This window comes from Capra hircus, chromosome 5, assembly GCF_001704415.2.
Source record: "Capra hircus breed San Clemente chromosome 5, ASM170441v1, whole genome shotgun sequence".
Lineage (NCBI taxonomy): Eukaryota > Metazoa > Chordata > Mammalia > Artiodactyla > Bovidae > Capra > Capra hircus.
Genome location: NC_030812.1, coordinates 61,733,497 through 61,761,495, shown reverse-complemented (window position 1 = coordinate 61,761,495; position 27,999 = coordinate 61,733,497). Strand labels below are relative to the sequence as shown.

Here is a 27,999-nt window from a genome sequence, read left to right as displayed (position 1 = left end):
ATTGGGGGCAGAAGGAAAAGGGGACGACAGAGGATGAGATGGCTGGATGGCATCACCGACTCGATGGATGTGAGTCTGAGTGAACTCAGGGAGATGGTGATGGACAGGGAGGCCTGGCGTGCTGAGATTCATGGGGTCGCAAAGAGTCGGACACGACTGAGTGACTAAAGTGAAGTGAACTGAAAGCAAGAATAATAATAAAACTACTATGAGAATTCAAGGAGATAACTCCCAGATGCCCAGCAAATAAGTGCTCCATAGCAAAGTCAGACACGACTGAGCAACTGAGCATGCATGCACAAGCGTTACTTATCTTAAAAATTGATTAACGTTTAAAAATTAACATTTCTGTTTCAATGTGACATTTTGCAATGATCAAAATCGTTGTTTTTTGGTTTTAAGATGAAAAACGGATACTCAAAAAGTTTAGAAAGTAAACGTGCCCTGAACAGCAGGCTGATTAGGAGAACTGTTTGGAGTTCATCATAATGTCATACACTTCCTCAAGTACTTTATCCTAAAGTGTCTGCACTCCAACCTATTTTCCACAGACTGTTTGGCTGGTGTTACCTTGTGTTCAGACGTTAGTTATCCTCTGTGTGAATCTGTGGTTCATATCCCAGACTAAGTGGGATCGCGGTTTTGGATAGAACGGTTGAAACAACAAGGAACTGAAGAGTGTGGGTTGCCAGATATGTTCATTCAGATGATACAGTATTAAGCAGTCTGTAAGCCACATATTATTTTTATTTATTATGGCAGGGAAACACCATTGGCATATATATATATATGAGAAAAAACCTTGTCATTTAAGGTCAGACGAACTTCATTTAATTGACATAATTTTGAAAGGAAACCTTTGCCAAAGGAAGTTTCTATAACTGTTGGTAGCAGTATAATGGTAACTTTTGTGGCAACTAGGGGTGGGGGTAAGGGGTGTTTGAATCGTGCCAAAATCCTACTCAAAGTCTTGCTGTGACCCTCTGAGGCTACTGGGGGCCGACCCCTGCCCTCTGAGTGGGAACGCTAGTCTCTCGGGAGGATGGCACCACCAGCCACACAAGCTGAGGACAGCTGCGGCTTCTGCGTCGTGAACTCAGCTTGGTGAGTGGGAGGAAACTCGAGGTGGCCTCGCGGACAGAGCAGGACCTGCCTTCTCCAGTCTTCTCCTCCTCCTCCTCTCCCCAGCGGCGGTGACGGCGGTAGTGGCGGCTGCTGGTCACCTGGGCGCCCGCGGAGCTGCCTGGCTGCCTCTGCGGCGGCCTCTCGGAGTGCGAGGAGGGGGCGGCGAAGAGCGAGATATCCATAGTAACACAGGATGCGCCGGGCTCCGAGCGGGAGCGAGTGCGGTGGGAGGAAGCCCCCGCGCGCCGGCAGCCAGCGGAGCTAGGCACCCCGCAGCCCCCGCGCGCCGCGCCCGAGCCCGCGGCGCTCTCGCACTTACGGTCCGACTGAGCCGTAAGTCCTCCCGGGAACTAAGCCGACACCTCCCACCCGCCCCGGCCACCCGCCCCGGGTAAGCCACCGCAGAACAATAGCGAGCGCAGCCGGCCGCCCTGGAGACCGCGCTCGGGGGAGGACGCGCCGCCGCCGCCCGGGCTGCGCGCGCCGCGTGGGGCCGGGCGCGTGCGAGGGCGCGCGGCGGGGTGCTGGGGGGCGGCGCGGCGGGGGGCGCGTGCGCGGGCCCGGGGAGCTCGCGGGGAGAGCCTGGCGCTCGGCACGGCGCGGCCAGGCTCGGCGCCTCTCCCTCCCCTCGGCGCGCTCCCCTCGCCTCGCAGCTCGCATTCGCTGGGGGCGCCCAGAAAGATGCTCAGAGGCAACGGCTAGATGAGCCCAGGCTCCAGCCCACATGTCCGCGTCCTCGGGCGCCGGAGCCCGCCAGCCCTCGCGGATCCCGGCTCGCTGCCAGCCCGCGGCCACTGCCGTCGCTAGTGCCGAGCGGCTCGGGTGAGTAGCGGCGTGGCTGCCGGCGGCGTGGGGCACGGTTACCCCGCGGTCCGCGGCCCCCGCTCTCCAAGATGTGGTGGCGAGAAGTGGTGGTGCGACTGGGGCAGGAGGAAAAAGGGAAGCCGGGTCGGAAAATCCAAAAAGGCTGCGGAAAGGGTTTGTCGGGGCATTTGTTGCAGTCAGGCTGGCTGTCTCCACTGTGTGGGCTTTAAAAAAAAACAAACGTGGTTTGGTTATTGCTTTCCCCTTCTCGGGTTGAGCGCATTTTCCCTTTCCTTTCCTCACATTCTGGGTTGCGAAGAGTTTGAAAATGGTAAATTGCCGGATGTCTTTCCAAATGATTTGACTTTCACGAGTAGATGTTTTCCAAAGGTCATTTGTCTTCAGTATCAAAAAGCCACACCAATCCATGTAATTTCCAGGTGCGCTTTGAATCACCTTTCAGCAGTAGCAGGAAAAATAGACGTTGGGAGGGTTGGTGTGGAGCGTGCCCGCTCTCGTATTTTTATACATTGATTAATCAGAGGGGAAAGTGGGTTTGGACTTTACAATGCTGCGCTTCGGAGAGCTGTATTAGAGCAGCACAGACTGCAATTTGCAGCTTTCATGAAGGTCGGATCAACATTTCCTTTGAAATCCCGATTTGCATGGTTCTAACTTGGATGTAATTTTACTCTAGGCTAAAACTTGCCAAAGGCAAACAAGGTGTTGTTTTTATAAGGATGCTGCCAGTGCTGCGTTTTTTTCTTTTTTTGTTTTTTTCTCCCCCGAGAAAACCAACCGTATACAAACATGAGCCCCTCTAACAAATGGGCAGCTCAGGAAGGCTTTGCATTTTCAGAGATAAGCCAGGAAAGCTAGTCCTCACTGCGGCTACCATTTCTCCTCCCTGAGCGACTGAGATGTTAGTTTCAGGAGGCTAAAAATTGTGCGCCCCAGCTGCAGAGATGCACCCAGCATGTTGTATGGGTAGATTGAAGGCATGTGAACTTTGGGGTCCTTAATGACTCTTAAGCACTTTCTAAATCAGGATACTTGCTATATGGACTCTAGCATCTGGAAAAACAGAAATAGAGGAAAGAGTGTTGGGAAGGCAACATGAAGAATTTACGTACAACTTAAAGACTTTTCTCAACATTGACGCAAGTTACAAAAGGAGTCTTACAGACTTTACATTAGGGTAGATTCACATTGAAGTTTGGAACCAGTTCTGAGCTGGTTTGGAACCGGAAGGCAGAGAGAAATGAAGATGAGAAAACCTCCCAACGTTCCTTCCAAAACCTGCGTTCTTTATACTCAGCAGACGAGCTTGGGCCAGGAGATACCAGTGATATCTGGGTTATCTGAGTCCATGGTGTTGATGGCTCTGTGACAAAATGGGCTCTAATGACTGGTGTTGCCCGTTGTTCCATTGTAAAGCTTTTTTTCAGAAGTGTTCCTTTCTCTCATTCCACCCAGTCAGTCCTGAATAGTGCTTGATATGATACAGTGACTCTCCGGGAACTCAGAGGGAGGAGAAAGGAGTAACTGGTACAAATGAAATTGAAACAGATGCCTGCTACCCAGGAAGACTTTGCGACTTGTCAGTTAGAAAAACATTGTTACAAAGACATTTTAACTTTAGAATGCAGGGGGAAATATGATGTTGGATAAAAGCAGTCAGGAGTCAGCTCTCTTTGTTCAAAGATAGAAACTTTCTCCCTCAGTTGCTAATTGCCCAAACTTAATTTTACTGCAATAGATTTACTTTGTTTGATGTACTTTGGCACTTTTAGTAGAAGTAATATTTTTTTTCTTAACCAGTTACAATAGAGAGATAATATGTCTGTGTATTAGGATTGAGAGACCCTATATTGCTATAGTTCCCCTAAGGGGGCCAGAGAAAGAGAATAAAATATCTTGCCTCTGTGTGGAGAGCAAATCTCCATTAAAATAGTTTTGAAATATAGATCCAGCATGGTACAATATCTAGTAAGATACTTGGGCATATATAGTTTTAACAAAACCTTGTAGGTGCATTTATTTGTCACCAATTTAAAATTATAATCACTGGACAATTATTATCAATTTAAAAGTTTGCAATTTTAACTAAGTTTCTATGCATGTGTTGCATTCTGATACATTTCTTATCTTTTAATTTACTGCATGGGGTACAATTGGTCTGAAATGTCAGGAATGGTTTTCTTTAAAACAGTAGCATTTGTTTGAGGTTACCGTACATATTCTAACTAGAGAAAATTAGCAGGCATTGTTCAGGAAACGCAAATAATCATTTGTGATGTTACTGTCTTCCTAAATGTTGGCAGATGTTTACCAACTTACTATTAAGTCATTTTTATTGCATCATTTACTGAATAAGTCTTTTTGACCACCTTGTGTTTTGAAGCAGGTTTATCCTTTCTCTAAAAATGGAAGGCAGACATGTTCTCTCAATATTATACTGAAATAAATGTTTGGGTATTGTCAGTATTTATATCATTGGCAGAATCTGTAGAAACACCGGGTAGAGTTTACTGATGTCCCTATTTCTGACCAGATGCTAATGTCAACGTATGTCACATTAATATCCATCAAGCCAGCTAATGTCCCAGGAGGAATGAACAATTAGAAAAATTAATTAGGAGAATGAGTAAAACATTTGTATTACTGTAGGTATGTTGATTTTTATACATTTTGGACTTAGAATAGTAATTCAGATTTAGCATTTACAAGTGCCACTGCCAGTAATCAAAGTACAAGGTCCTCACTAAGCCACCAATAATTAACAGAAGTGTGAACAGAATCCAAATTTATTAATTGGTTACCCATTTTTTTCTCTTTCATAGACAGTAGCCAGTAACAAAGCATAAATGTTTGCCATGAAATTTAAAAGCAGTGAATATCAATAAGCCTTGGAAAAAGTGTTGCATGTATATTTCTTTGAGTGAGAGATTACATTAGCCATGATGTCTTTACTCTTGTATTAATATTTAATTTCTTTAAAATGATTGTTTTCAAAGTGCAGCACTGTCAATATATTTAATAATTTGCTTGAGAAAGAACATTTACATGAGTGCATTTATCTTCCTACACATCTGTCAATAATGCATTGTTCCAGAAATCTATTTTTATGTAGGTGAAATTTTCATGTAAAAATTAACCTTTCTTATGATTCTAGTGTGAGATGAAAACAATCCCTGTTAATCTGATTTTTGCTTTCTCTTCATGAAATCATGAGATTTTTTTGTTAGAAGTCAAAATATGATTAAGCTGAGTCATGTTTTTCTTTAAAAAATTATGAGAATAACGTCTTTAGTTGAAAATCCAAGATTAATTCCCTTAAAAATTTTGTTTAAGCAGTACCTCTTGATTCTGGTATTTACAGAGCCAAGACTTACTGGTAGTTTTCTCGTATAGAATAGGAGGACATGCAAAGAAAAGCAGCAATACAAAATTTGAACTAGAAGCAAAAATGCATGTTCGGATACCCTCTGTTACTAAATGTTTTATAGTATGTTTTTAGGTGAATCTGAAAACAGGATTATTCTATAAATGGCTTTTATGGATACATCTCTTCAGGGTTTGGAATTAATGTAACTAAACTGAAATTACAAACTTCGTAGGAGTAACCTCAAGAACATACTCTGGAAAAATCAACGGCTGCATTGAGATTCTCCAGATACCCAAGTTCCATGCTCCAGACCCTCTGTCACTGTAGACAGACACCTCTGAGGCCACGGAGGTTCGTAGGTGACCCCAGCACAATCTCGGCACTGCTTGGCCATATGTTTAAATGGTCCTCAGTTCTGTAGCGCTCACAGCACTGGTCAGGGTGAGGTTTTGTCATCATGTGAAAATTAAGACTCTTGGCAAGAGATGATAGTATTTGAAGACTATTGGAGCATCCTGTCATTTTAGCACATTTCAGTTAGAATGATTTTTTGGTAACCGTAAGTTTTATGGTCTGTTTTGGTTTCAATTAAGACTTGGACGTGACTTGCGCATAGTAGTAATTGTAACAGGTGGTATGTTTTGTGTTGTGTAATGTTTTAGAAGACTTGTTTCCTGATGTTTAGAAATCATGACCTCTGTGTAGATATTTTTCTGGAAGTACAAAATGGGACTTTAGAAACAAGCTGCTTCTCTTTACCTCCGCGGTTCATTTTTTCAGAAAAGACATGCAGACCATTTGCAGCACCTCTTGGCTCTTAATACATTTTTTTTTTCTGTCTTAACTGTCAATTTAGGGTAAAAATAGTTGGTTCAAATTGTTTTCTAGTAACACAGCTTTCTCTCTGGAGTGGAAGGTCTGGCACTGCCTCCTAAATCTTTCCCAAGGCATGGTTAGTTCTCCTGATGTGAGCGATGCTGTTTATTCCACCCTACTGGTAGATTAGCCTTACAAACTTATGCCAAACCAAATTTGGTACAAAGCTTCAAATTAGAAATAAATAGTCCCTCCCAACTTTCAACATCATTTACACTCTGGCGGTCCCTTCTTTCACCTACTCAGAACTATTCCAGACAGGAACCAAGCTGTCTTGGAAAATGAAAACGCCTTGTAGCTAACAGGAGAAACTCTTTTTTCCCGTATTCTCCTGACCACACCTCACTGACTTTTTCTCTGCTCTCATTCACTGCTCTTAGCTCAGATATCTTTTCAATCACACAACCGCTTCAATCCCTCTTCTTAGTTTTCTCTTTCCTAATACCTCCAAAAATCTATTTCCTCTTTTATATTTTTGATACAAACAGTGGCCCAACTCATGGCTGATAGGTATTCAGAGTGGTAATAGTGTGATATCTGTTATGAAAGAAGCCAATGATATAAATTTTAAAGTGGGGTTATATGGATAAAAACCTGGACTGGAAAATTCTACAGCCCTTGAAAATGATCTGAAGCCCCCTTGACAGTATCTGTAAATGTCTCCACTAATATGAAAGATAAATAACAATTGTAATTTGTTCATAGTAAATAATTTCTTTTTAATTGTATATTATGCCAATGATAATTCATCATGGTGGGGTTTTTTTTTAGCATTTTTGTTGCAGATATACAGAATTTTAGCCCATTATGGGTCCAGTGGACGTTCATGGGCTAAATTTAATATCTAATTACTGTTTATATGGTGGCTTGGTTGAAGGAACTTGCACTCTGAGTTCTAAACAACTGACTTAAAAGGCAGATTTGCAAACACCTGCTTTTTAAGCTGGAAACAACATGTATTCATTCACTTGAGACATTTTTGTGGACTGTCTACTATCTTCAAGGCACTGTTCTTAGGGCAGGAGATACAACGGTGAACAAACTAGACAAGATTTCTGCTTTGTAGAGCAGATATTTAGTGAGGGAGGTTAATACAAAACAAGTAAATAAATGGGGAAGATGTCAGACAGCGGTAAGCACAGTGAAAGGCATATAACAGGGTGAAGTGCTTGAGAATGTTCTGGACCACAGTGATGTGACTTTCAAAAAGTTGTTCAGAGAAGATCTCCCTAAGAAGGTGTCCTTCCAACACAGAGTGGTGAGCAGGAGCCATGCAGAGGAACCTGGGGAAGGAGCACTGAGGCAAAGGGACCCACATGCAGAGGCGCCCTTGGGGGGCAGTCACAGTCTGTTTGGGTAACAGAGAGCAGTCCAGTGTGGCTAGGTCCTGGCCCACTTCGGTCAGCTTTGCTAGTCATGGCAAAGGATTTGGGTTTTATTCTAAAAACGACATGAAGCAAACGGAGGATTTAAAGCCAAAGTGTGGCAGTATTTACCTTTGAATACACTGTCTGCTGTGTGAAGACTGGACAAAGCTACGGCCAGAATGGACGCAGAGGAACCATATAAAAGACTACGATGTGATAGTAGCCCAGGCAAGGGCTGATAGGATTTGGTCTAGGGGGTGACAGTGAACACAGAGGAGACGCGGGAAGATTCAGAATGCCAAATTGCGAAAAGCTTTTTGACGTTCTACAAATACAGGAAAATACAAAGAAGAAAAGAGCAGTTCTCTGTAGTTCTCACCATCCAAAGTAATATCTTGGCATTTTTTAAAGAAAAATAATCCCACCTTATTTTTTATGTTTGATATGTGATTATAAGACATAATTCAAGGGATGCACATAATAAAAATATTAAAATTTTTTAAATAAACCCCACCACCCAGAAATAATCATCTTTAACATTAGACTAATATCATTTAAGGAATCTTTCTATGCATACATACAAAGGGATTGATAAATGGATGCATGAATAGAAATACTTTTGTAGTAATGGCAGCAATGGGATCATACCAGAAATACCATTTTTAAATAGAAAGTACTAAAGTTTGTTTTCTTATTCTTAACAGCATAAAAAAAATGGAAGTAAGAAAAGCTAAATAATTGTTGAACTTCAAACAAAGGTCTCCTTACCACAAGTTATTTCCTAAATGATCTCCCATTATGGTTAAGAGAAATGCTTATGATTAATGGTTATTAAATCCTGTCATGATTAAGAGAAATGAAAAATGTTAAGAGCTTTGAGCAGGAGCGGATTCCTCTTTAAGAAAATAGAGTATATTTCACAGAAACGAGATCCTGCGAATGCTCTGCTGTGACCCCTCCCAAGGCCTGGGAAAAAACAAATCACCCGAGTAGGTGAAGGGTCTTGAAACTTAAGTAGCTTCACAATAAATCTGCCTCAGGGCTGGAAGCATTGTGTTTTTTTAACTACACATTCTAGTTTTAAGTACATCATTGCCCATCTCTTCTCTTCAGCTAATAATTTTAATTAATTCCTACTGATCATGTTATAACACTTGCTGTTCTATAATTATAAAAGCATAATTACTAAGCTTGTTTCATATAAATTCTTCTAGTTAAACAGACCCAATGATTCCCAGTCCTTTAGTGTAGCTTCTCCGTTTGTAAATGAGTTCTTTGAGTCTTCTCTTAGTTGCCTAGATGTCATTGTCAATTGCTTTTTGTTCTTACTTATTTCCAGAAAGGCTTGTAGCTACTGTACTTCTGAGAGTTTTGTGTTTTGTTGTTTTTTCCCTAATATTTCAGGGTGTCTTTCTGTTACTTCTGTAACTGAGCAACATTGAGGCTGAGTATAATATTCTCGTGTTAGGCTCTCCTTCCCTTAGAGTTTTGCAACCATTACTCCGTTGTCGAGTAGCATTCATTATTACTGTGAAATCTGAAGCCACCCTTTGTAAGTGTTTGCTTTTTCTGCCTGAATCCCAAAGAATTCTTTCTTTGTCCTCATAGCTCCGTAGCATAGCTCGGCTATGTCTTGTTTACTGTTCTCTGTTATCCTTATTTTGGATCATCTTTGTCTGTCTTCCACATCTATTAATTTTTTTACAGTCTTTTGTCATTTCACCTGCATTCACAGTGAATCACCTCAGTCTTTTCCTCTGGGTTAGTAGCTCAATTTTTTGTGTCTGCTGTTTCTTGACATTTCTATTAATAATCTATTGATTGATTCTAAAATAATGTTCTTTAATACTTAAATAGTTTTGTTAGGTCCACAGTCTCTCTTTTCATCTCATTCATTTGTTTCATTATTCTCTCTTTAGCTTCAGTTTTTACTGAAATCTTTCCTCTGTAGTAGGAAGTTTGTGTGAGGAGGTCCTTTTTATTTGAGTAAGTTTCTGCTAGATTTACTTCCTGTGCTATGACCCCTGCGTTTTGTATTCTTCCCTCCCCTCCTCCTCTCCCTTCCTTCCTCTCTCCCTGCTTCCTTTTGTCCTCTCCTTTTCTCTCCTTTCCTTCTTCCTCCCTTCTTTGCATATCTGCCATACTGGGTTTTTCTTTCTTTCTTTCTTTCTTTCCATGTTGCTATTGCTTGGGGAGCTTTGTCCAGACATAGCGTAAGTAACTTCTTAAATCACTTCCCACTTTTTGAGGGACCAATTTGATTTTCCCCTTGAGCTATGGTTTATAGCCTGGACCTGTCCACCTTTCTAAAGTGTGAAGAAGCTGCCTTTGTAAAAGGACAAAGGTCTATCTAGTTAGAGCTATCGTTTTTGCAGTAGTCATGTATGGATGTGAGAATTGGACTATGAAGAAAGCTGAGCAACGAAGAATTGATGCTTTTGAACTGTGGTGTTGGAGAAGACTCTTGAGAGTCCCTTGGACTGCAAGGAGATCCAACCAGTCCATCCTAAAGGAGATCAGTCCTGGGTGTTCATTGGTAGGACTAATGCTGAAGCTGCAACTCCGATACTTTGGCCACCTGATGCGAAGAAGTGACTCATTTGAAAAGACCCTGTTGCTGGGAAAGATTGAAGGCGGAGGAGAAGGGGACAACAGAGGATGAGCTGCTTGGATGACATCGCCAACTCAATGGACATGAATTTGAGTAAACTCCGGGAGTTGGTGATGGACAGGGAAGCCTGGCATGCTGCAGTCGATGGAGTCACAGAGAGTCAGACAGGACTGAGCAACTGAACTGAACTGAACTGAAGAAGTTGCCAAGGAGATAGAAATTGTAGAGAGAGGTAACTCATGCCCGGTGCAGCCTTGATTAGGTTTCCGGGGCTTTGCCTTCTCAGATTTTGCTGAATGTTCCTGTTATCAGCATTTGTGTCACCAAACTGGGAGGGAGTAGGTGGGAGATACCAAGGACAGCCTTTATATAGTTAACTAAAGGGTTCTGTGTGAGCTGGCAGCTACCCTGGAGGTAACGTCAGACTTCACTGGTTTCTTCATCTCAGCGGGCAGCCCTGGAGCCTTCAGTTCCATGGAGTCAGCCCTTTACTCCCTTTCCTTCATTTCGCATGTTTCCATTACTCCTCAGTAGAGAAAGGAAGCAGACACAGATATTCACTGAGTATGTGTTTTCTCTAAATTTAGAGCTATTAGTGAGAATTCTCAGTCTTGTTGACTCACATCTCTGGGGAGTGAGAACAGGGTTGGGAATCAGGCAACACTGTGCCTCTTTATCCTGCTCCAGAATCTTCTGTTTCTTTCCTTGGCTGCCAGTATTGAAGCTTATTTATATTTGTTTATGTTTCTTTCCTCGATTGGTCACTGTTGGTATTTTTTTCTTACTATTTACTTTTTTTTGGCACATTCTGTTTGGTATTTAGGAAGGGAACTTTTGTGTGGAAGTTTAAATTTGCCATCTTAAATCAGATTCTGGGGTCTATTTTGGAAACAGAATTTAGATGTTTTGCCGATGAATTAATTTGAAAGATTAAGGGACGGGAGGAGTTATGGATGATGCCTAAATTTTTGTTCTTAGCAACTGGGTGGGTGATGAACAGACTGGGCCCCTGGTGGGAGAAGGAATCAAGAGTTCTGTTTTAAGAAACTTGATATCCATGTGGAAATGTGAAGCAGGTGGTTGGATCTACAAGCCTGAAACCCAGAGGAAAGATGCTCATCATATAGTGTGGTACCTAAAAGCATGTGCCTGGATGAGATCACCTAGGGAGAGAGAATATAAATATTAGGAAATACGTAAGGAATATGTACTAATCAAGATGTGTGGGTGTGTGGACTTCTTCAGATTCAGTGTAAGCTCTTCTTAATCTAACAAATGTTTGAAATCTTTCAGTATAAATATATCAGGTTAATGTTCGGTATGAAGTGAGAAATGTAGGTCAAGGATCATTTTGAAAGATGGGAGATTTTATACTTCTAGATCTACACAGTAACACACAAAAATATTGCCTTTCAAAGATGATTTAGGCGTGCTTTTTAGCTCTACATCAGTTATCTATATTTGAGGATGATAAAGATTTGATTTTAAGCAAAGCTATGAATTATTAGTTTTGAAGACTCAGTTTTCTTCTGCTTTCAGAATGAATCTACAGAGACTTCCTTGGTGGCCCAGTGGCTAAGGCTCTGAGATCCCAGTGCCGGCAGCCTGGGTCCAGTCCTGGTTAGGGAACTAAATCCCTCATGCCATAACTAAGAGTTCGCTTGCTACAGCTAAAGATCCTGCATGCCACAATGAAGACCAAGGATCCTGGGTGCCAAAACTAAGACTCAATGAGTAAATAAATACATTTTAAAAATGAATCTACATATATATTTTTATTTAATACATACATTTTACAGTTAAAATACAGCTTTTGCTCATGGAAGATGTACATTGTACGTTTTAAAGCACTGCTGTATTTGGAGGGAATGTGTTTAATGACAAGAATACTGTTTGAGAAATTAGAAAATAGATTCTAGATCCAACTCTGTCAGTAATAATGACAATAATAAAAAAATTAACAGTATCAGACACGTAATCCTTTCAGTGTGACAGGTGCTGTTCTAAACACTTTACATATATTTACTTTTTTAAGAACTTGTATAGTCACACAGCTTTCAACTACTTTAGCCTCCTCATTTATAAAGCCAGTCTTCCCTCTAGCTCTAAAATTCAGCGTGATTTGTCTTCAGTTTTATCAAGAAATATAAAATGTTTCAGTGATCTTATTAACCAAAGCAAATGGAAATACTCTTGTCATTGAGGGAAGATGAATCATTATATAACAAAGGTTAACCAGGGAATTAGGGAGATTTTGATCAACTAGGATTGCACCCCAAACATGCCTCCCTTCATGCTTTTGCTCACAGTCTACCTAAAAAATAAGGATTTTTTTTTTTTTTTTTTTGCAGTATGGCAGTTACTTGCCCAGTTGCTAGGTAACAAGGCAGATCTCTATAGCTTTATCTGAATACACAGCAGATGATTTTTAGTGACAATTATTTATATCCAATATATTAAAGTAGGCTGTATTGATAATGATAAAACTATTGGTTTACCTACTGTACATTTGCAAGAAAGGGTGCAGTAATTCCCAAAGCTAGTTTTGTTCTAATCTTTTTCTAAAGCGATTATTAATATTCACCACTAAGAATGATCAGTTGTCTAGCAAAGCAGCAATAGATAGGTTGTTTCTTTGAAATCCTTCCAGATGGCTGATCACAGTCAAAAGCACTGCCACACCTTTCTGGTTAATTATACTGTACGTTGTCTGGGAAGGGTTGTTGTGTTCTTCTGTGGGGTCCACTCATATGTTACCAAGTTTGAATTTTGTGAAAATTGATATCCCTCTTTATATCACTTGTCATTCCTCATTCTGTAATCATTCAGCAGATCTAGCTCTATGCTGAGAAGCAGCAGTTGATTTAGAAGTATTTAGAAGAATTCTTAGGTGAAAACATTAACCAGATTTACTGGTTTTTTTGTCCTTTGGTCCAGAGCAGAGAAATCATAGCCCCACATCATCAGTGTTACATAATCAGCAGTGGTGTCTTGTTAGAGATCTTTTAACAAAAGTTATTTACCATTAAAGAAAAGATCTGAAATTTAAGTATCGTAACCAGTAAATTTCCAGAGTAAGGGAGGGAAAAAATAATCTCTTTCCACTCTTTGTGGATTTTGATCATAATATTTGGTCTTTAATTAGGTGGATTTATTTGCTTGAATGTTTCTTTATATATGCCAGGAATCGTGTGAAGTGTATGCTTATGCCAAATTCATTTTCCTCCCATCATTAATATTGGTAAATTTGGACCATTATTAGATAGAATTTATGGATTGAATTAGTAGTCACTTGTCACAGTCTTTTTAAATTAAAAGTCAAAAGGCTATTTTATACTGTCATGGACAAAAGGTATCTGTCTAGCACTGAACTTTTGTGGTAGAATGGCTGTAATTAGTCTACCAGCTATGGGATAATCAGTATTATGGTACAGTTTCCTTTATAGCATAAGAAATATCACAATAGGTAATATTGGGATTCGGGTTTGTCTTAAAAGATTTTGTTTATAGGACGGTGACATAAGAAAATTCTCAGAGAATATTTGTTCATAAGTTATTTTTTGATGACAGAAGAAAGAATGCAGTCTATAGAATCAGAAAACACAGAGACAAAAAGGAGTTATTACCTGTCTGTCGGGAGAACGCAAGGTAACCCTGTCTTTACAAGTCAGCATACTGGGAGGCTAGATCATACAGAAAAATAGTTTAACATGGAAAAGTACACTTTAATAATACCTACTAATTAAATGCTTTTATTCAGTAAAATAGAATTCTCACTGCCTGAAAGCTATAAAAGCCTCCTGGAATGATTGATTACTCTGAATTTCTGTAGCCTTGAGTAAACCACAGGCAAGGCATACATTTTATTGATTCTGGACTGAAGGTCTGAGCTATTTACAAGACAATTTAACAATAATTTATTTAACTCTTTTCAGTGTTCAGTTATCACTGTGGCATTTAAATACCAAAAGTGAAATGGAAATCAGCCCTCTGGTTTTTTCTCCACTTTCCATATTCACAATAACATACAGACCATCATTTATACATTTATCAGAATTGCATCATTTATGCAAAATTTTAAAAGTCATTTCAGGCAGGGAGTCCAAGCAGGTATCTGTTTGCCATATAACAGTATTTTCTGTCAGTATAGAGAGAAACTTACTGCAAAACTTTATCAGATTTTTTTATCTTTCTCTTACTAATTTTGGCAAAAAGCAAAACTGTGTTTATACAGAACTTTTAGACACTTAGCCATTTTATGAAGGGGGTAAACTTGTGAATGCCTGTTAAGTGTGATTTATTTTATATTCTTATTTTTGCTTTGCATGTTGGTTCCAAACCCCAGGGCTTCCCAGGTGGCTCAGTGGTAAAGAATTCTCCTGCCAATGCAGGAAACACAGGAGATGCTGGTTCAGTCCCTGTGTCGAAGAGATCCCCTGGAGGAGGAAATGGCAACCCACTCCAGCCAGTATTCTTGCCTGGACAATCCCCTGAACAGAGGAGCCTGGCGAGCTACAGTCCATGGGGTCACAAAGAGATGGACACAAATTAGGGTCTGAGCACGCATATCCACCAAATCCCAACTCCATGTGACTGTTACCTTCTTTTGTGTCTTATTTTAGACACATTATTTAAATGGACTTTCTTCATCATCCTTTGTGTCTTTTGTAGTTAATGTTGCTAAATCATTTTGAATGATTTTAATGGAAATAGTTTCTCTCTCTCTCAATATTGGAGCCTGTCTCCTATAGAGAAACTAAATAATCCTAAATATGAGCTATTATTGTCTCACTTTTAGGCTTTACTTTAAAAGGGAGTTCTGTGGCCTTTGAAAATAAAACCTATAGACTTGTCAGAAGGTCAGCATCCAAAGATATGAAAGCTGCATTCTGCAAAGCCTTGGAGACGCTTCTGTTTTGCATTGTTAACTTATATTTTATACTTTTAATTATTGTTTATCACACTGTGCAAAAGAGAAAAAAGCTGAATAATCTAGTGTTCCACTCCTTTTTCGTTTATCCAGGCATTATGGGAATTTCGGCTGAGGGTGAGACTAATATTGAATAATCGTTTCAAAAGTAAATGACATTTCTGATTTTAAAGAAATGATTCTAATTGTGTGTGTATGTGAATATGAAGATTCCAAGAGAATTGATTTTTCCAATATTCAGAGTACCTGAAAACCTATATATTTATCCATCTTATGTGGATTAATGATTATGTTTAAGCGTTTAAAGATTGTTTTTTGGGTCTTTCTCTCCAAACACCCTCAGAAAGTGTTTAAACAGTTTTCAACTAAGGTTTATCAAATGCCACAAAAAAAGGAGGGATAGGAATTGAAAAAAAAAAAAAGGGAAGCAAGGAGGGAGAGGAACAGAAAGCGGGAGAAATACATACAGTAAAATGAGTAAGAGCAAGAAGGTTAAATTTTTATCATGTGTCCACAGAACACCCGGTACAAGTTACCTCATTTCTTCAGAAGGATGGTGAGGAAGATGGGCTTGGGAGTGCTGTGATTCTTCAAATTACAGCTTACTTCCGCCACTAATTGGCTGTATATGCTTTGGGGAAATGACCAAACTGAACCTTTCTGAGCCTTATTTTCCTCATTTGTAAAATGGTGATGATGTCTACCTTGCATCTCAGTCCTTATTCTGAGGACTATGAGATTAGACAGACAGGTAGACAGATAGCCCTCTGATGCACAGTAGGTGCTGAATAAATCTCTGGCTCACATTTTTGATAGTTCTTTTATTTGTTACAGATATGTCTTTGTCCTTAGCCACCAAATATCAATTCAGCACCAATGTGAGAACCATGAATGATGCTTTCAAACAACAGATCTGGAAAATTTTAGTAGGACAAGAATTTAAAGCCCAAGTAAACCCAGAGTGGCTGACTATGGCCTCCAGTTGTCTTCTACATGGCCCCAGGGTCCCAGTCCCACAGGCAATCTGTGCAGTGAGATGCCAGTTCAGTTGATCTGCTGTTGGTCTCTGCTTTCAAAGAAATATAAAAATCAAGGCATGAAAAACTTTTTTTGTTATTCAGGACTACTTAGACATTGTAAGTCCCCTTGTGTAAAAGATAGGAAAGCAACTTGCTCCCTGATTTATTGGCTTAGGCATCTTTTAATGAACCATCATGTCTCATGGGGGTGTGCTGGCCAACAGGAGAGTTGATTGAAGTATGTGTGTGTATATGTGTGTGTGTGTTTGTGTGTACATATATATATATAGCCAAAGCAATCTTGAAAAAGAACAACTGACGGTATCATGGTCCCTGAGTTCAGACTGTACTTCAAATCTACAGTAGTCAAAACAGTGTGGTACTGGCACCAGAAAAAGACACATAGGTCAATGGAACAGAATAGAAAGCTCAGAAATCAACCAACACACTTAGAGTCAGTGAAAAAGGAGGCAAGATTATGCAATGGAGAAAAGACAGTCTCTTCAATAAGTAGTGCTAGGAATAGTAGACAGCTGCATGTAATAGAATGAAATTAGAACATTTTCTCACACCATATACAAAAATAAACTAAAAATGGATTAAAGACCTAAATGTAAGACCCGAAGCCATAAAACTCAAGAATAAAACGTAGAACAGTCCTTGACATAAATCATATCATTATCTTTTTTGCATGTCTCCCATGGCAAAGGAAGCAAAAGCAGTGGGACCTAGTTAAACTTAAAAGCTTTTGTATAGCAAAGGAAACCATCAATGAAACAAAAAGACATCCTCCTGACAGGGAGAAACTATTTGCAAATGATATGATAAATAAGGGGTTAATATCCAAAATATATAAATATCTCATACAACTCAATATAAAAAAATAAACAAACCAGTTTAAAAATGGGCAGGAGACCTGAATAGACATTAGAAGTTTCCTATAATAAGAATCAAGATGGCACCTCAGCTCCTTCCTGGGCAGAGTTTACAGTGATACTGCCCCATCTCTGAGATCTCTCTTTCCACATCTCTTTAGTGTCAGGAGGGATTTGTTAGGCTGTGGGTAGTCTGCAACTTGATGTCCTCATAGGTGCCTAATGTTTAGCTACATACTGTTTTTATGAGCTGCTCAGACCCAAACTGGCCCCATTAGATTGGCTGTATTGCTGTCCTGGTTACTTACTTATCGTCTGATTGCATAATTTAGCTATATATGCATAGTGACCCGAAGGCTAGGTGCTTTTCTTTATTGTACAATTACTCTGAATAAGCTCACAGTGAAAGTAGAATTTAAATACCTGTTATAAAATACCACTTCTAAAAGGCTGTTTTAGGCTTTTTTTTTTATAGTACTTTGATGCATTTTTAAAGAAAACAGTTTAAAAATATCATATGATTTTTACCTGTACCCTAAAGTCACTAAATATTATTTTCTATGATTGCTCTTATGTTTGGTTTATTTAACTAAAAAGTTTGGTATATCCCTATAGTTTCTGATTGCAGAGGTCTTTCTGCCCATTCTTAATCATTTCAGTGTATTCTAATGATGTTCCCTACTGTCAAATGAATCATAAAAGAATAACCACTTTACCTTTTCAGGCTTTGGATAAGTGTTCTCTTCCATGTGAATTCAACAAATTCAATTTAACAGATAATTTATGGAGTTCTTTATCTAAGCTGAGCATTATGCTAGAATCCCAGAATACGAAAATGTGCTGAGACATGCCATGTGGAGAAGGAACAGCATGTAAACAGACAGTCTATTCAACTACATGGTAGATTACAAGGTGCACTGAAAGCACAAAGAAGGCATGTTCAGCTCCATCTGGAGGGTTCACGGAAGACGGCGCAGAGGAGGTGACAGTTGAGATGAGGCCCTGAAAACCTAAGAGGATGGGCACTTTAGGTAAAGAAAACAGCATGTGCAAAGGCACAGAGGTGTCCACCACATGGTACTTGGTGGGAACCACTAGTATAATGTGGTGTATGGATGGGTATGAGGAAGAGAAAAGCAAGGAGGCTTCAGCCTTCCACTGATGGGAAGTCTCTGAAGGTGCATTAAGCAGAGGTCTGATGTGATTACATTTGTGATGATATGATCTGCATCCCTCATCCTCTCTTGTTTATATTTAAAGACCAGCCCCTCCTTCAGTTTTTAATTATAGTTTCTGCAAGGCTTGATCTAAACTATGGCATTTTCCAGGCCAGGTGAGATGCGGAAAGTTGAATTTAAGGGCCGCAAGCCAACAGGTGCCTACAACAGTTATCCCCTAGCTTCTTACAGCAATGTTTAGGTTGCGTTATCCAGTGGTTCTTTTGTGGGCCATTTCTACATCTTATACACTGCTTATGAAACCAGTGAGCTTTTGATCACAAGTCCAGATATGTCTTGATACTGGATTCGGCCGCCCGGGTATGTTGATGGTCTGGGTCCGTTCACTCAGCTGAGGGACTGCTGTGTGTCCCAGGCTGGGAGCACGGAGGAATAAGTCAGCTCCTGCCTCCCACTATTTATTTGCAAACACATAGGCAATTCCAGGAGAAGACAATGGCAACCCACTCCAGTACTGTCTCCTGGAAAATCCCATGGGCGGAGGAGCCTGGTGGGCTACAGTCCATGGGGTCGCTAAGAGTCGGACACAACTGAGCAACTTCACTTTCACTTTTCCTTTCATGCATTGGAGAAGGAAATGGCAACCCACTCCAGTGTTCTTGCCTGGAGAACCCAGGGAACAGGGGAGCCTGGTGGGCTGCCGTCTATGGGGTCACACAGAGTCAGACATGACTGGAGCGACTTAGCAGCAGCAGCAGGCAATTCCAGTAGAGTGTGATAATGCCATAGTAGAGAAACTAAAGGAAGAGAAAGGAGATGAGAAAGACCAGGAAGTTTTCCCGTAGGAGATGGCCTCTGCATCTCCTGAAAGAGGAGGCAAAGAAAACTGGACAGGGATGTCCAAGTGCCAGGCAAACGGCCAAAGAGCTGGTGAGAGCTGAAGCTTGTCAGGCCAGAGTGTGGAGGAGGAGGAGGGAGTTGATCAGAGAAGGAGCTAAGGAAGTTAGAGGGGACCAGAGCCTTCCAGGGCTGGACGAAGGGCCACTGGAGGGTTTTAAACAGGGAGAATTAACATGTCCAGCTTTGCAGAAAGATTGTTCTGAGAACAGAGAGAGTGGACTGGAAAGGGACAAGATGGACACAGGGCAACTGCCTCTGTTTCCCTCAATAAGTGAACTCTGAGAGTGTTGCTGATAAAAGAATAATGAGAGCTCTTAGCCAAGTTAGCATCTGTGGAACTCAGCAAGATGGGTCCAAAAGAGAGGTCAGGAGGCAGAGTTGCCCAAGGCTGGAGGTTCAGTGGATGTGGAGAGGAAAAAGAGGGCCAAAATGGGGATGAAGGAGAATGATCCATAGTCCACGGATTTGCAGTTTTTCGGTAGGTGCCGCTGCTGTGGATGTGAATGCCCCAGCCACAGTGGAGTCCTGTTACCCTCAATATGGCTTCCCCTCCTCGATTCATTTTTAAATTCTTGTTCAAAAAAAACACTTATAAGGGCTTATAAGAGTATAAGCCCTGCAAATTGTTTCTACTTCTTTTATACCATTTTTCCTTCAAAGGCTGTGAGGAAGGTTAGACAAGTGTCAGTTTCCTCGTTTTGTAGATACACATCAGTCGTGCACAAAACCTCGTGTGGCAGAGTGGCAATAGAATCTTTGCCTGTTTCTTGCTTCCAGACTGCATTGTCTGCTTTGAAGAAGCATCATTAGATTATGTAATCCTAACCAAACAGAATTCATTTTTTTGGTTTTCAGGAAATAGTCATTGATGAGCATCTAGAGCCAAATAAGTTGTTTTTATCTGAAACTCATCTCTTTTAAATGTGTTGTCTGCTCACAGCGAGTCTAGTTGGGAATGGCTGACTTTTCCAGGGGGCTTACTATGTGCAATGTTGTTGTTGTTGTTTTTTAGTCGCTAAGTTGTGTCCGACTCTTTGCAACCCCATGGACCATAGCCTGCTAGGCTCCTCTGTCCATGGCATTTCCCAGGCAGGAATGGTGGAGCAGGTTGCCATTTCCTTCTCCAGGGGATCTTCCTGACCCAGGGATCGAACCCACATCTCCTGCATTGTAGGTAGATTCTTTACCACTGAGCCACCAGAAAAGCCCATAGCATAAATTCATTTAATCATCATCCTTTCTGGATACTAGCCTTAGGCACTTGTTAAGTGAGGAAACCAAGGCACTGAAATGTTAAGTAACTTTTGAGCCAAGGTTTGCACCAGGCGTGGCTTCAAAGCCTCTCACTTAGCTTCTGACAGATATGGGAACTGAAGAGTGGACAAGTCCAGGACACAGTGATTCTATTTCAGAATCTGCTCTGTTTGTTTAAGAAAATTTTTTTAACTTTGAAAAGAGATTTCTGAAAGCAGCAGCAGCAGACCTTCCTAGGGGTGCCCAGGATCCTTTTAGACTCCGTCACGACTGCACTGGAGAAGGTTCACTTATCTAGAAATAGTTGCAGGCGAGCTGGGCCTCATTGAGGACCAGATAAAAAAGCAAGAGAGCATCTCAGAGAGACACCGGATGAGTTGTCCCTGTCCCAGAATAGTTCATTTCAGTGATTTTTAGTAGTTTTACCACTAAACTTGAGGATTCAAACTCAAAATGGCAAAATCCAAAGATGAGTAACATATCAGCCTTTTGGCACCTAAAAAAATTTTGGGGGGGTCAATACCCAATGTGTCTTCATCATGCCATGGCGTAAGTCATTAAAATCTCCAGTTTCAACCTGTATTACAGTTCAAGTTTATAGCAAAGAGTACTTCTAGGTACTTTCCAGTGTCTTTAATCTCTGGTTTCTTTCTCCTTTTGTGTGTGCATTTTTGCAAATATGTTTCCAAGTGTGTTTACTTTCCTAAATATATAAATATACGTGTTAGCTTTCATTTTCCTCTATGGATTCAGATCATTTTAACTGTATTTCTCATCACTTTGTCCATTAAATCTCCGAGTTTCCTGTCTTGCCACTCTCATCCTTCCTTTTTCACAGATCGTTAAAAAGAATATTCTGTCCACCCTGAACAGCAGGGACCCATGTGCCATCTCTCAAACACCTTCCTCCCAACGAGATTGATTGCACTGTATTGCTCCCCTTCTTTTATTATTTCCTCAGTCCCGGTTCAAGCCAAAGTCACTTTGTTTTATGGAAGAAGTTGTATGAGATGCTCTTTCAAATGCTCTAATAAAATTCAGATATATCACATCTGCTCCGTTCCCTTAAAGTAGTAATCTTGTAATTCCATCAGAAAAGCAATCAAATTTGGCGTGCCTTTTTCTTTTTTCCTTCTTAAAGCTCAGCTTCTTATTACTTTTGGGTTTATTCCCTCTAGATGTTAACAGATTTTTTATTACTCTCACAATATTGCAGACTTGCCCAATTATGATTTCCAGGGTCACTTTCATCGTTTGAAAATCAGGCTCTCGTTTCCTTTTGCCTCATTTCATGGTGCCTAAATGTGTGAATTCCTGTCGATTTTATGTATCTTATATCAACCAGGGTCCACTCCAGTATTCTTGCCTGGGAAATCCCATGGACAGAGGAGCTTGGTGGGCTACAGTCCTTAGGGTCACAAAGAGTCAGGCATGACTCTGCAACTAAACAACAATGACAATGTATTAATCAGATTCATTATTGATAGGGGATGGTGGGTAAAAGGGAGGCGAGGCAGGCAGAGGTTGAGTCCCTGCTGCCTGTTACCTGAGGCCACCTTCTCAAGCCACGCCCCAGTCGTCTGGCAGACTGCATCTCACCAGCCTGTCGTCCTCTGCCCGGTTCCCGTGCACTCTGTTTTCTAACCTCTTTCCCCCTTGCATGACCCATTAACATTCACTCATCTGCTTCTGCTGCCCTTTAGAAGAGAACTCACACGCAGCTCAGTTTTATCTCCTCATTCCCCATTGTCTCGGGGTTCTGTTCATGGGGAAAGTGATTTTTACCTCCTGGGCTAAGAGTGTTATTTTTCAACTGCACACAGTATAGTCTTTGAGCTTCTTGAACTTAGTAAAGAGGGCATTGTTTTCAGGCTGGATGCTCCAGGGCCTGGCTCAGAACAAAAGGTGATGCCTTCCTTCCAATATTTGTGTAAACAAGTCTCCCGCTGGGTGCAGCCCTTTTGGGTTGTGTTGCTCTGTCTCAAGCTCTCTGCTTCCACCTTTTTCAGTTTCTCATCCTCAGTTATTTACTTCACTGTTCATAAATTCATTGACAGGAACTTTTTGTCTCTAGCGTTAACTACTTTTTTTTTTTGTTTGATATCACTCTTCTTCCCTCAGCAAATACAGCTGTCCTTCATACTGTACTGGGAATTTAATTACTCTAGGCTTATTCCAGGAGGAGTGGAGACCTTGTTATTTCATTTATTCCTTCACTGTTCATTCATTCAGCCAACATTTGATGAGTACCTGCAGGTGTCAGATACTGGGCTGCAGAGGTGAGTCCCTCCTGTGCAGGCACTCACAGGATCTTGAAGGAGGCGGCAGTGGAAACAGTTCTTACTTGGTGTCCTAGTTCCTGTGACAGAGGTGAATTTATGAGTGGAGCAGGGCACCGCCCTGAGATGAAAGCTCTGGAGAAGAATTGAATTATAGATCTGGGGGAATCTGGACACGTTTTCTAGGCAGACAAGGGGGGACTGGCATTTCATAGGAAGATATAGTCTCACAAGACGGTCCTCCAAACTTAGCCTGATTTCTCCTTACAGATCTGCCCATCTTTGTATTATTGGCAGATCCAGAGGAGCCTAAAAGTCTGTGGGAAACATAGACACAGAGGCTGGAGGGAGAAACATAAGTATTAGATTCATGTACTAGTTTGTTAAGTCGTCATAACAAAATACTGCAGACTGAGTGACATAAACAACAGATTTATTTTCTCACGGTTCTGGAAGCTCAAGATCAAGATGAAGGTAGTGTCGTCACGTTTGGTTTCTTCTCGGGCCTCTGCTCTTGGCTTGCAGATGCCCATCTTCTCACGTGATCGTCTCTCTGTGATGTCTGTGACCTCATCGTCTCTTCTGATAATGAAGACATCAGTCTTAATGGGTGAGAGCCCATCCTAGCAACCTCATTTTAACCTGGTTACTTCTCCGAATACAGTCACATTCAGAGGTACTGGGGGTTAGGGCTTCAGCATAGGAATTGTTGAGAAGGGTACATGGTTCATCCCATGATCGTTGGGATCTGCTCTTTGGTAGTGTTTGAACTAATGGTGTGGGCTTCCCAGGTGGCACTGGTGGTAAAGAATCTGCCTGCCAATGCAGGAAACGAGAGAGGACAGGTTCAGTCCCTGGATGGGGAAGATCCTCTGGAGGAGGGAATGGCAACACAGTCCAGTATTCTCATCTGTAGAATCCCATGGACAGAGGAGCCGGCTATAACCTGGTGGGTTACAGTCCATGGAGTGTCAAGAAGTCAGACACGGCAAAGCGTGAGCACATACACACAATGGCCCCACTCAGTCACTTAACTAAAAGGATATATGATGAGTTGTTATCTGCTGAGCAAAGCTATTGAAATGTTTTAAATTTACCCTGAATGTTACTATATATGTCCTAGCTTTCCCATGTAGCTCTATTTAGAATTAAAATATTATAGAAGTCATACCTCATTAAGTACTATGTCCTTGAAGGCCCAGGACATGTGACTGTGTGTGAACCCCTTCAGTCCTGCAGTGACAGCCACATCACATTCAGTAGAGCTGATAAAATGATTTGCCTTCAAATTGCTTAATTTCCAGTAATTTCTTCCCGCCACAGAGATAAATTCATTTATCTTGATTTAGGTGGATCATTGTATAGCATTTCAATATAGATAAGAATATAGTTTCTTTAAGAAACAGCTCCTCATAGACTGTAACTACTTCTTGGACCTCCTTTATGGGGGAAAATACATATTTTGCTAAATATGAAAGAGTTTGAAAGGTCTTTGCGTTATTAGATACTTGTAGTTCTAGTTTCGCCTTTGGTGGTCTGACGGGAAGAGCTGTGGAATGATCAGACGATGTCAGTTCCACTTTCAGCTGGTCCACACATTACCTCATGATTTGTGCAAGACATTTAATTTTTCTGAGCTTTTGTTTCTTCACTGGGCAAATGTGGACGATTATATCCATATCCATCAAATGTATTTCATATTGTGTATTGTGCATTTAGTATAGGAATTGTTACTGAATTAATATGCAAGACAATACTTAGATTTTAAATATTAGAACTTATTTTTAAATATAAGTGTAAGTTATGCTTGATGACGAAAGAGAAAATTTTGGATGACAGTGTTTATAATGGGCAGAAAGTAATAATGCCTTGCCAAGAGGGAATTGATTTAAAAAGAAAATTGGAAATTCAAAAGGTGTAAGAAACCTCGCAGGTCACTTTTATTACTTGAGGAAGCAGTCCAAAATTAGACCATTAAAGTCATTCTTCAGGTAAAATGAAAAAAAAAAAAATGTCTTTGAGGCAAAAAATCCTGGGCCTGGTTCAAAGAGGTGGGAAGAAATTTTGATTCATTGAGAAAGGAAGAAATGAAATAGTGACACCTTCTCTGCCCCATCCCAGTGAATAATCAAAGGAAGGACACAGCTAACACAGACTGAGTCTCCTCCCATAAAATCCCTGGGGAGGGACCTGCCTTGTTTTCATCCTGCGGAAGGGATCCTTAGGCACCGCTGGAGCAGCAGGAAGCACCGCTGGAGCAGCAGAGCATTGAGTGCAGTGCACGGAGGCTGTGGTCCTGGCTCTGTCTCCTGGCGCAGAACACAGATGCAGGAGGATGTGATGGATACCCCGGCCCTTGGATGCTGACAGCCAAGTGCTGGCATTTGTTGTACAAGCTCTGTTAGGAGCAGAAAGTGGAACTGGGTTCGGAGATTCCCACTTCACTTCCACTTAATTGGGGAAGATTGAGTGGATGGGGGCTTCGCCTGTTTCCTCATCATCTCACAGCTGGACTCCCAGCTGCCCTGACATCTCCTCCTAGGCAGTCCTGGATTCTGCGATTTGTTTAAACAAAGAAGGAAAAGGAAAAGGAAAAGCAGAAGGGAGGGAGAAAAAGGAAGCAAAGAGCACATACCCCTACCAGTCCTTCTATCTGGCTCCTCTCTGTCTGGCAAAATGACCACCTTTATGGGACTGTGGGTGGGCCTGGGCCACACATTACTGTGAACAGCCCCTTCCAGTGCTCAGGAAGCAGGTAACTGGCCAGAACCAACCTCTGTGTGGTGATCCTGAAAACAGTGGTGCGAGTGGCAAAGAATCCACCTGCCGATGCAGGAGACACAAGGGACTCGTGTTCGAGCCCTGGATCAGGAAGATGCTGTGCAGAAGGACATGGCAACCCACTCCAGTATTCTTGGCTGGAGGATCCCATGGACAGTGGAGCCTGCAGGTTTACAGTCCAGGGGTCGCGAAGAATCAGACCCGACTTAGCACCGTCACAGTTAACAGATTTTTAGAAACTATTTCTCACATGTTGGGCCTCTTCCACATGCTTTAGATGTGTTATCCTGAGTCTCTCTAACAATTCTAGGAGCTGGAGACATGATTACCCTCCTGTTACAGGTAAAGAAACTAAGGTGCTGACTCTCCTCAACTCGGTTGAGAACTCAACCAGCAGGTGGTCAAGCCAGGGCCTCCCTCTTAGCTTCTACAGTCAAAGTGAAAAAGACAGACAAAGTCCTGCCGTTGGTGAGACTGTTTTCTAGTTTGGGGGGCATTTTAGCATATTCCATCACGAGCTCATCACATGAAGTGGCAAGTTTTATTAACCCATTTTACAGAAAGAACTGAGGCTCAAAGTAGTTAAATGACAATGAGTTGTTGAATAACCAAATTATTAGAAAAATAGTTATGAACATGGTTTCATTTTAAAATTCAATTTCCAACATAACACAAGGATTTGCAAATATATGTATACACATATTTATGTATATCTATATATACATATATGTTTGGCTGTGTGTATGTGTATGCACACTTGCACTATTTTATGCTGTTCATAGCACAAAATCAGAATGTTGCAAAGCTTTAATTATTATCATTGGTTGTTAAACCAATTAAAGATGATTGTCACAATTCTAGGAACCTCTAGAGCTCCAGGACTTTAGTTATTTTAATTTTCATCAGAACTCGAAATTAAATGGATCCTTCCAGGTGGAACTAGTGGTAAATAATCTGCCTGCCAACATAGGAGATACAGGAGACTGGGGTTTGATTCCTGGGTTGGGGAGATCCCCAGGAGGAGAAATGACAGCCTGCTCCAGTATTCTTGTCTGGAAAATTGCATGGACAGAGGAGCCTGGTGGGCTACAGTCCATGGATTCACAAAGAGTCGGACACAACTGACTGAATTAAATGTTTACCAGGCATCCAGATGTATTTTCTGGATGTAACTCCATCCGGGCCTCACAGTTCCTTCGTCATTTGGGTTGACGCAAGTCTTGTTCTGACTCAGGAGTCCTCGAACTCCCCAGTCAAAAACTTCCTTCTCCTCAGGAATTCTGGGGCTCAAGCCCAGCCCTCCTAAGCAAAAAGCTCACTTTCCTGTGGATGGGAAGTGGTGCTAGAGGCAGAATCCTCCTCCCCAGGCCCTGAGGCTGTTGATTTCTCAGTAAATATTTGCTGAGCACCAAGCGTGGACTCACTGTGCATGGCACCGAGGATGTAATTGACGAGGCAGAAGAACACAAAGGTGCCCCTCCTCGTGAAGTCCGCGGTCGGTCTTTCGGGACAGCCACAAGAGAAGAGGCAGGTGTGAGGTCTGCTCTGCGAGAGCACAGAGCCCTGCGGGACTCAGCGGTGGCGCCCCTGATGGAATTTGTGGTCCGGCACCTGCATCTGTTTCTTCACTCTCCACCAATCGCCTTTGCGCTCTTGGAATGTGTGTAACACCTCCAGAGCCGTCTTACCAAAAACAAAGGGGATATAGCATGTCTCCGGAAGGACAGTTATAGCATGTCTGTGGAAGATCAAATGGGAAAAAACAGCATGTGGAGCAGCCAGCAGAGTGCCTGAAACAGACAGGATAGAAACCTTCACTCAAGGTTAGTGCTCTGGCACCAAGTCCTCCATCCCTCCTTTTGCGCAGGCACAGAGCTTTTCCCGTCCCAGGGCTCAGCTGGTAGGCGACTGGACAACTAGTAATACATCGCAATGATAATCACCCTCCTTTCTCACACCTGGCTGGGTCTGGTACTGTGTTAGTTCCGCCACCCTGTTTGGTAGACCGACTTTTCTGGTGATTTCAAGTCTGCTTGGGGGATTCTCTTCCTTCCTAGAGATAACCAGCGCATCAGGGAAGTCTCTGTTTGTTCTATTTGATATTTCCTATATTTGATATATCTTCCCAAGAGTGTCATCAGGAATCCCCTTGTCTGCCCAGCCAGGAATTAATATCCGAATGTCCTGTACTCACTTAAAGCCATTGGAGAGCCTGTTGATGTTTGAGGACTTGTTTCCCACCATGTGCATCCTGCAAGAGATTTTGAAAGCGTGTCTGTGTAGTGTGCACCATCCATGGATCCTTCCGCCTCCAGACAGCTGGATTCCCGGTCTGTAACATGAGGCATGCCACTCCCGGGACGTTCCAAGCAGCCCACACCTAACACCAGTGTTCCCGTTCCATGCGCCGCAGCCCACACTTGGCGCCTATCCTCCCGCCTCCTCAGGCCCAGGAGGTGCTCTGCCGTGAGTTATGGTTCTATTTATCCGAGTCTAGACCTTTTTCCCTTTGGACCTGGAGCACCCAGAACCTTTAAAACATGTTTATTAATCACTCAATGCAGAATGCCTTTTCATCCACGGTTTGATAGGACAGAGAGAAGACTGTCACA

At 41.7% G+C, this 27,999-nt stretch overlaps 1 protein-coding gene across 16 annotated transcripts in view; it reads left to right on the top strand.

Moving 5' to 3' along the window:
• ANKS1B (ankyrin repeat and sterile alpha motif domain containing 1B) overlaps positions 1-27,999 on the top strand; it is a 1,150,317-nt gene that overhangs the window by 984,413 nt on the left and 137,905 nt on the right. For 3 of the 16 annotated variants that reach the window (XM_018048145.1, XM_018048143.1, XM_018048144.1), the window contains exon 1: positions 1,667-1,947. The exons of the other annotated variants lie outside the window; for them this stretch is intronic. The gene's annotated coding sequence lies outside the window, so the exon portion shown is untranslated. Of the gene's footprint in view, positions 1-1,666; positions 1,948-27,999 lie in introns of those variants that run through there. 16 annotated transcript variants of the gene reach the window in all.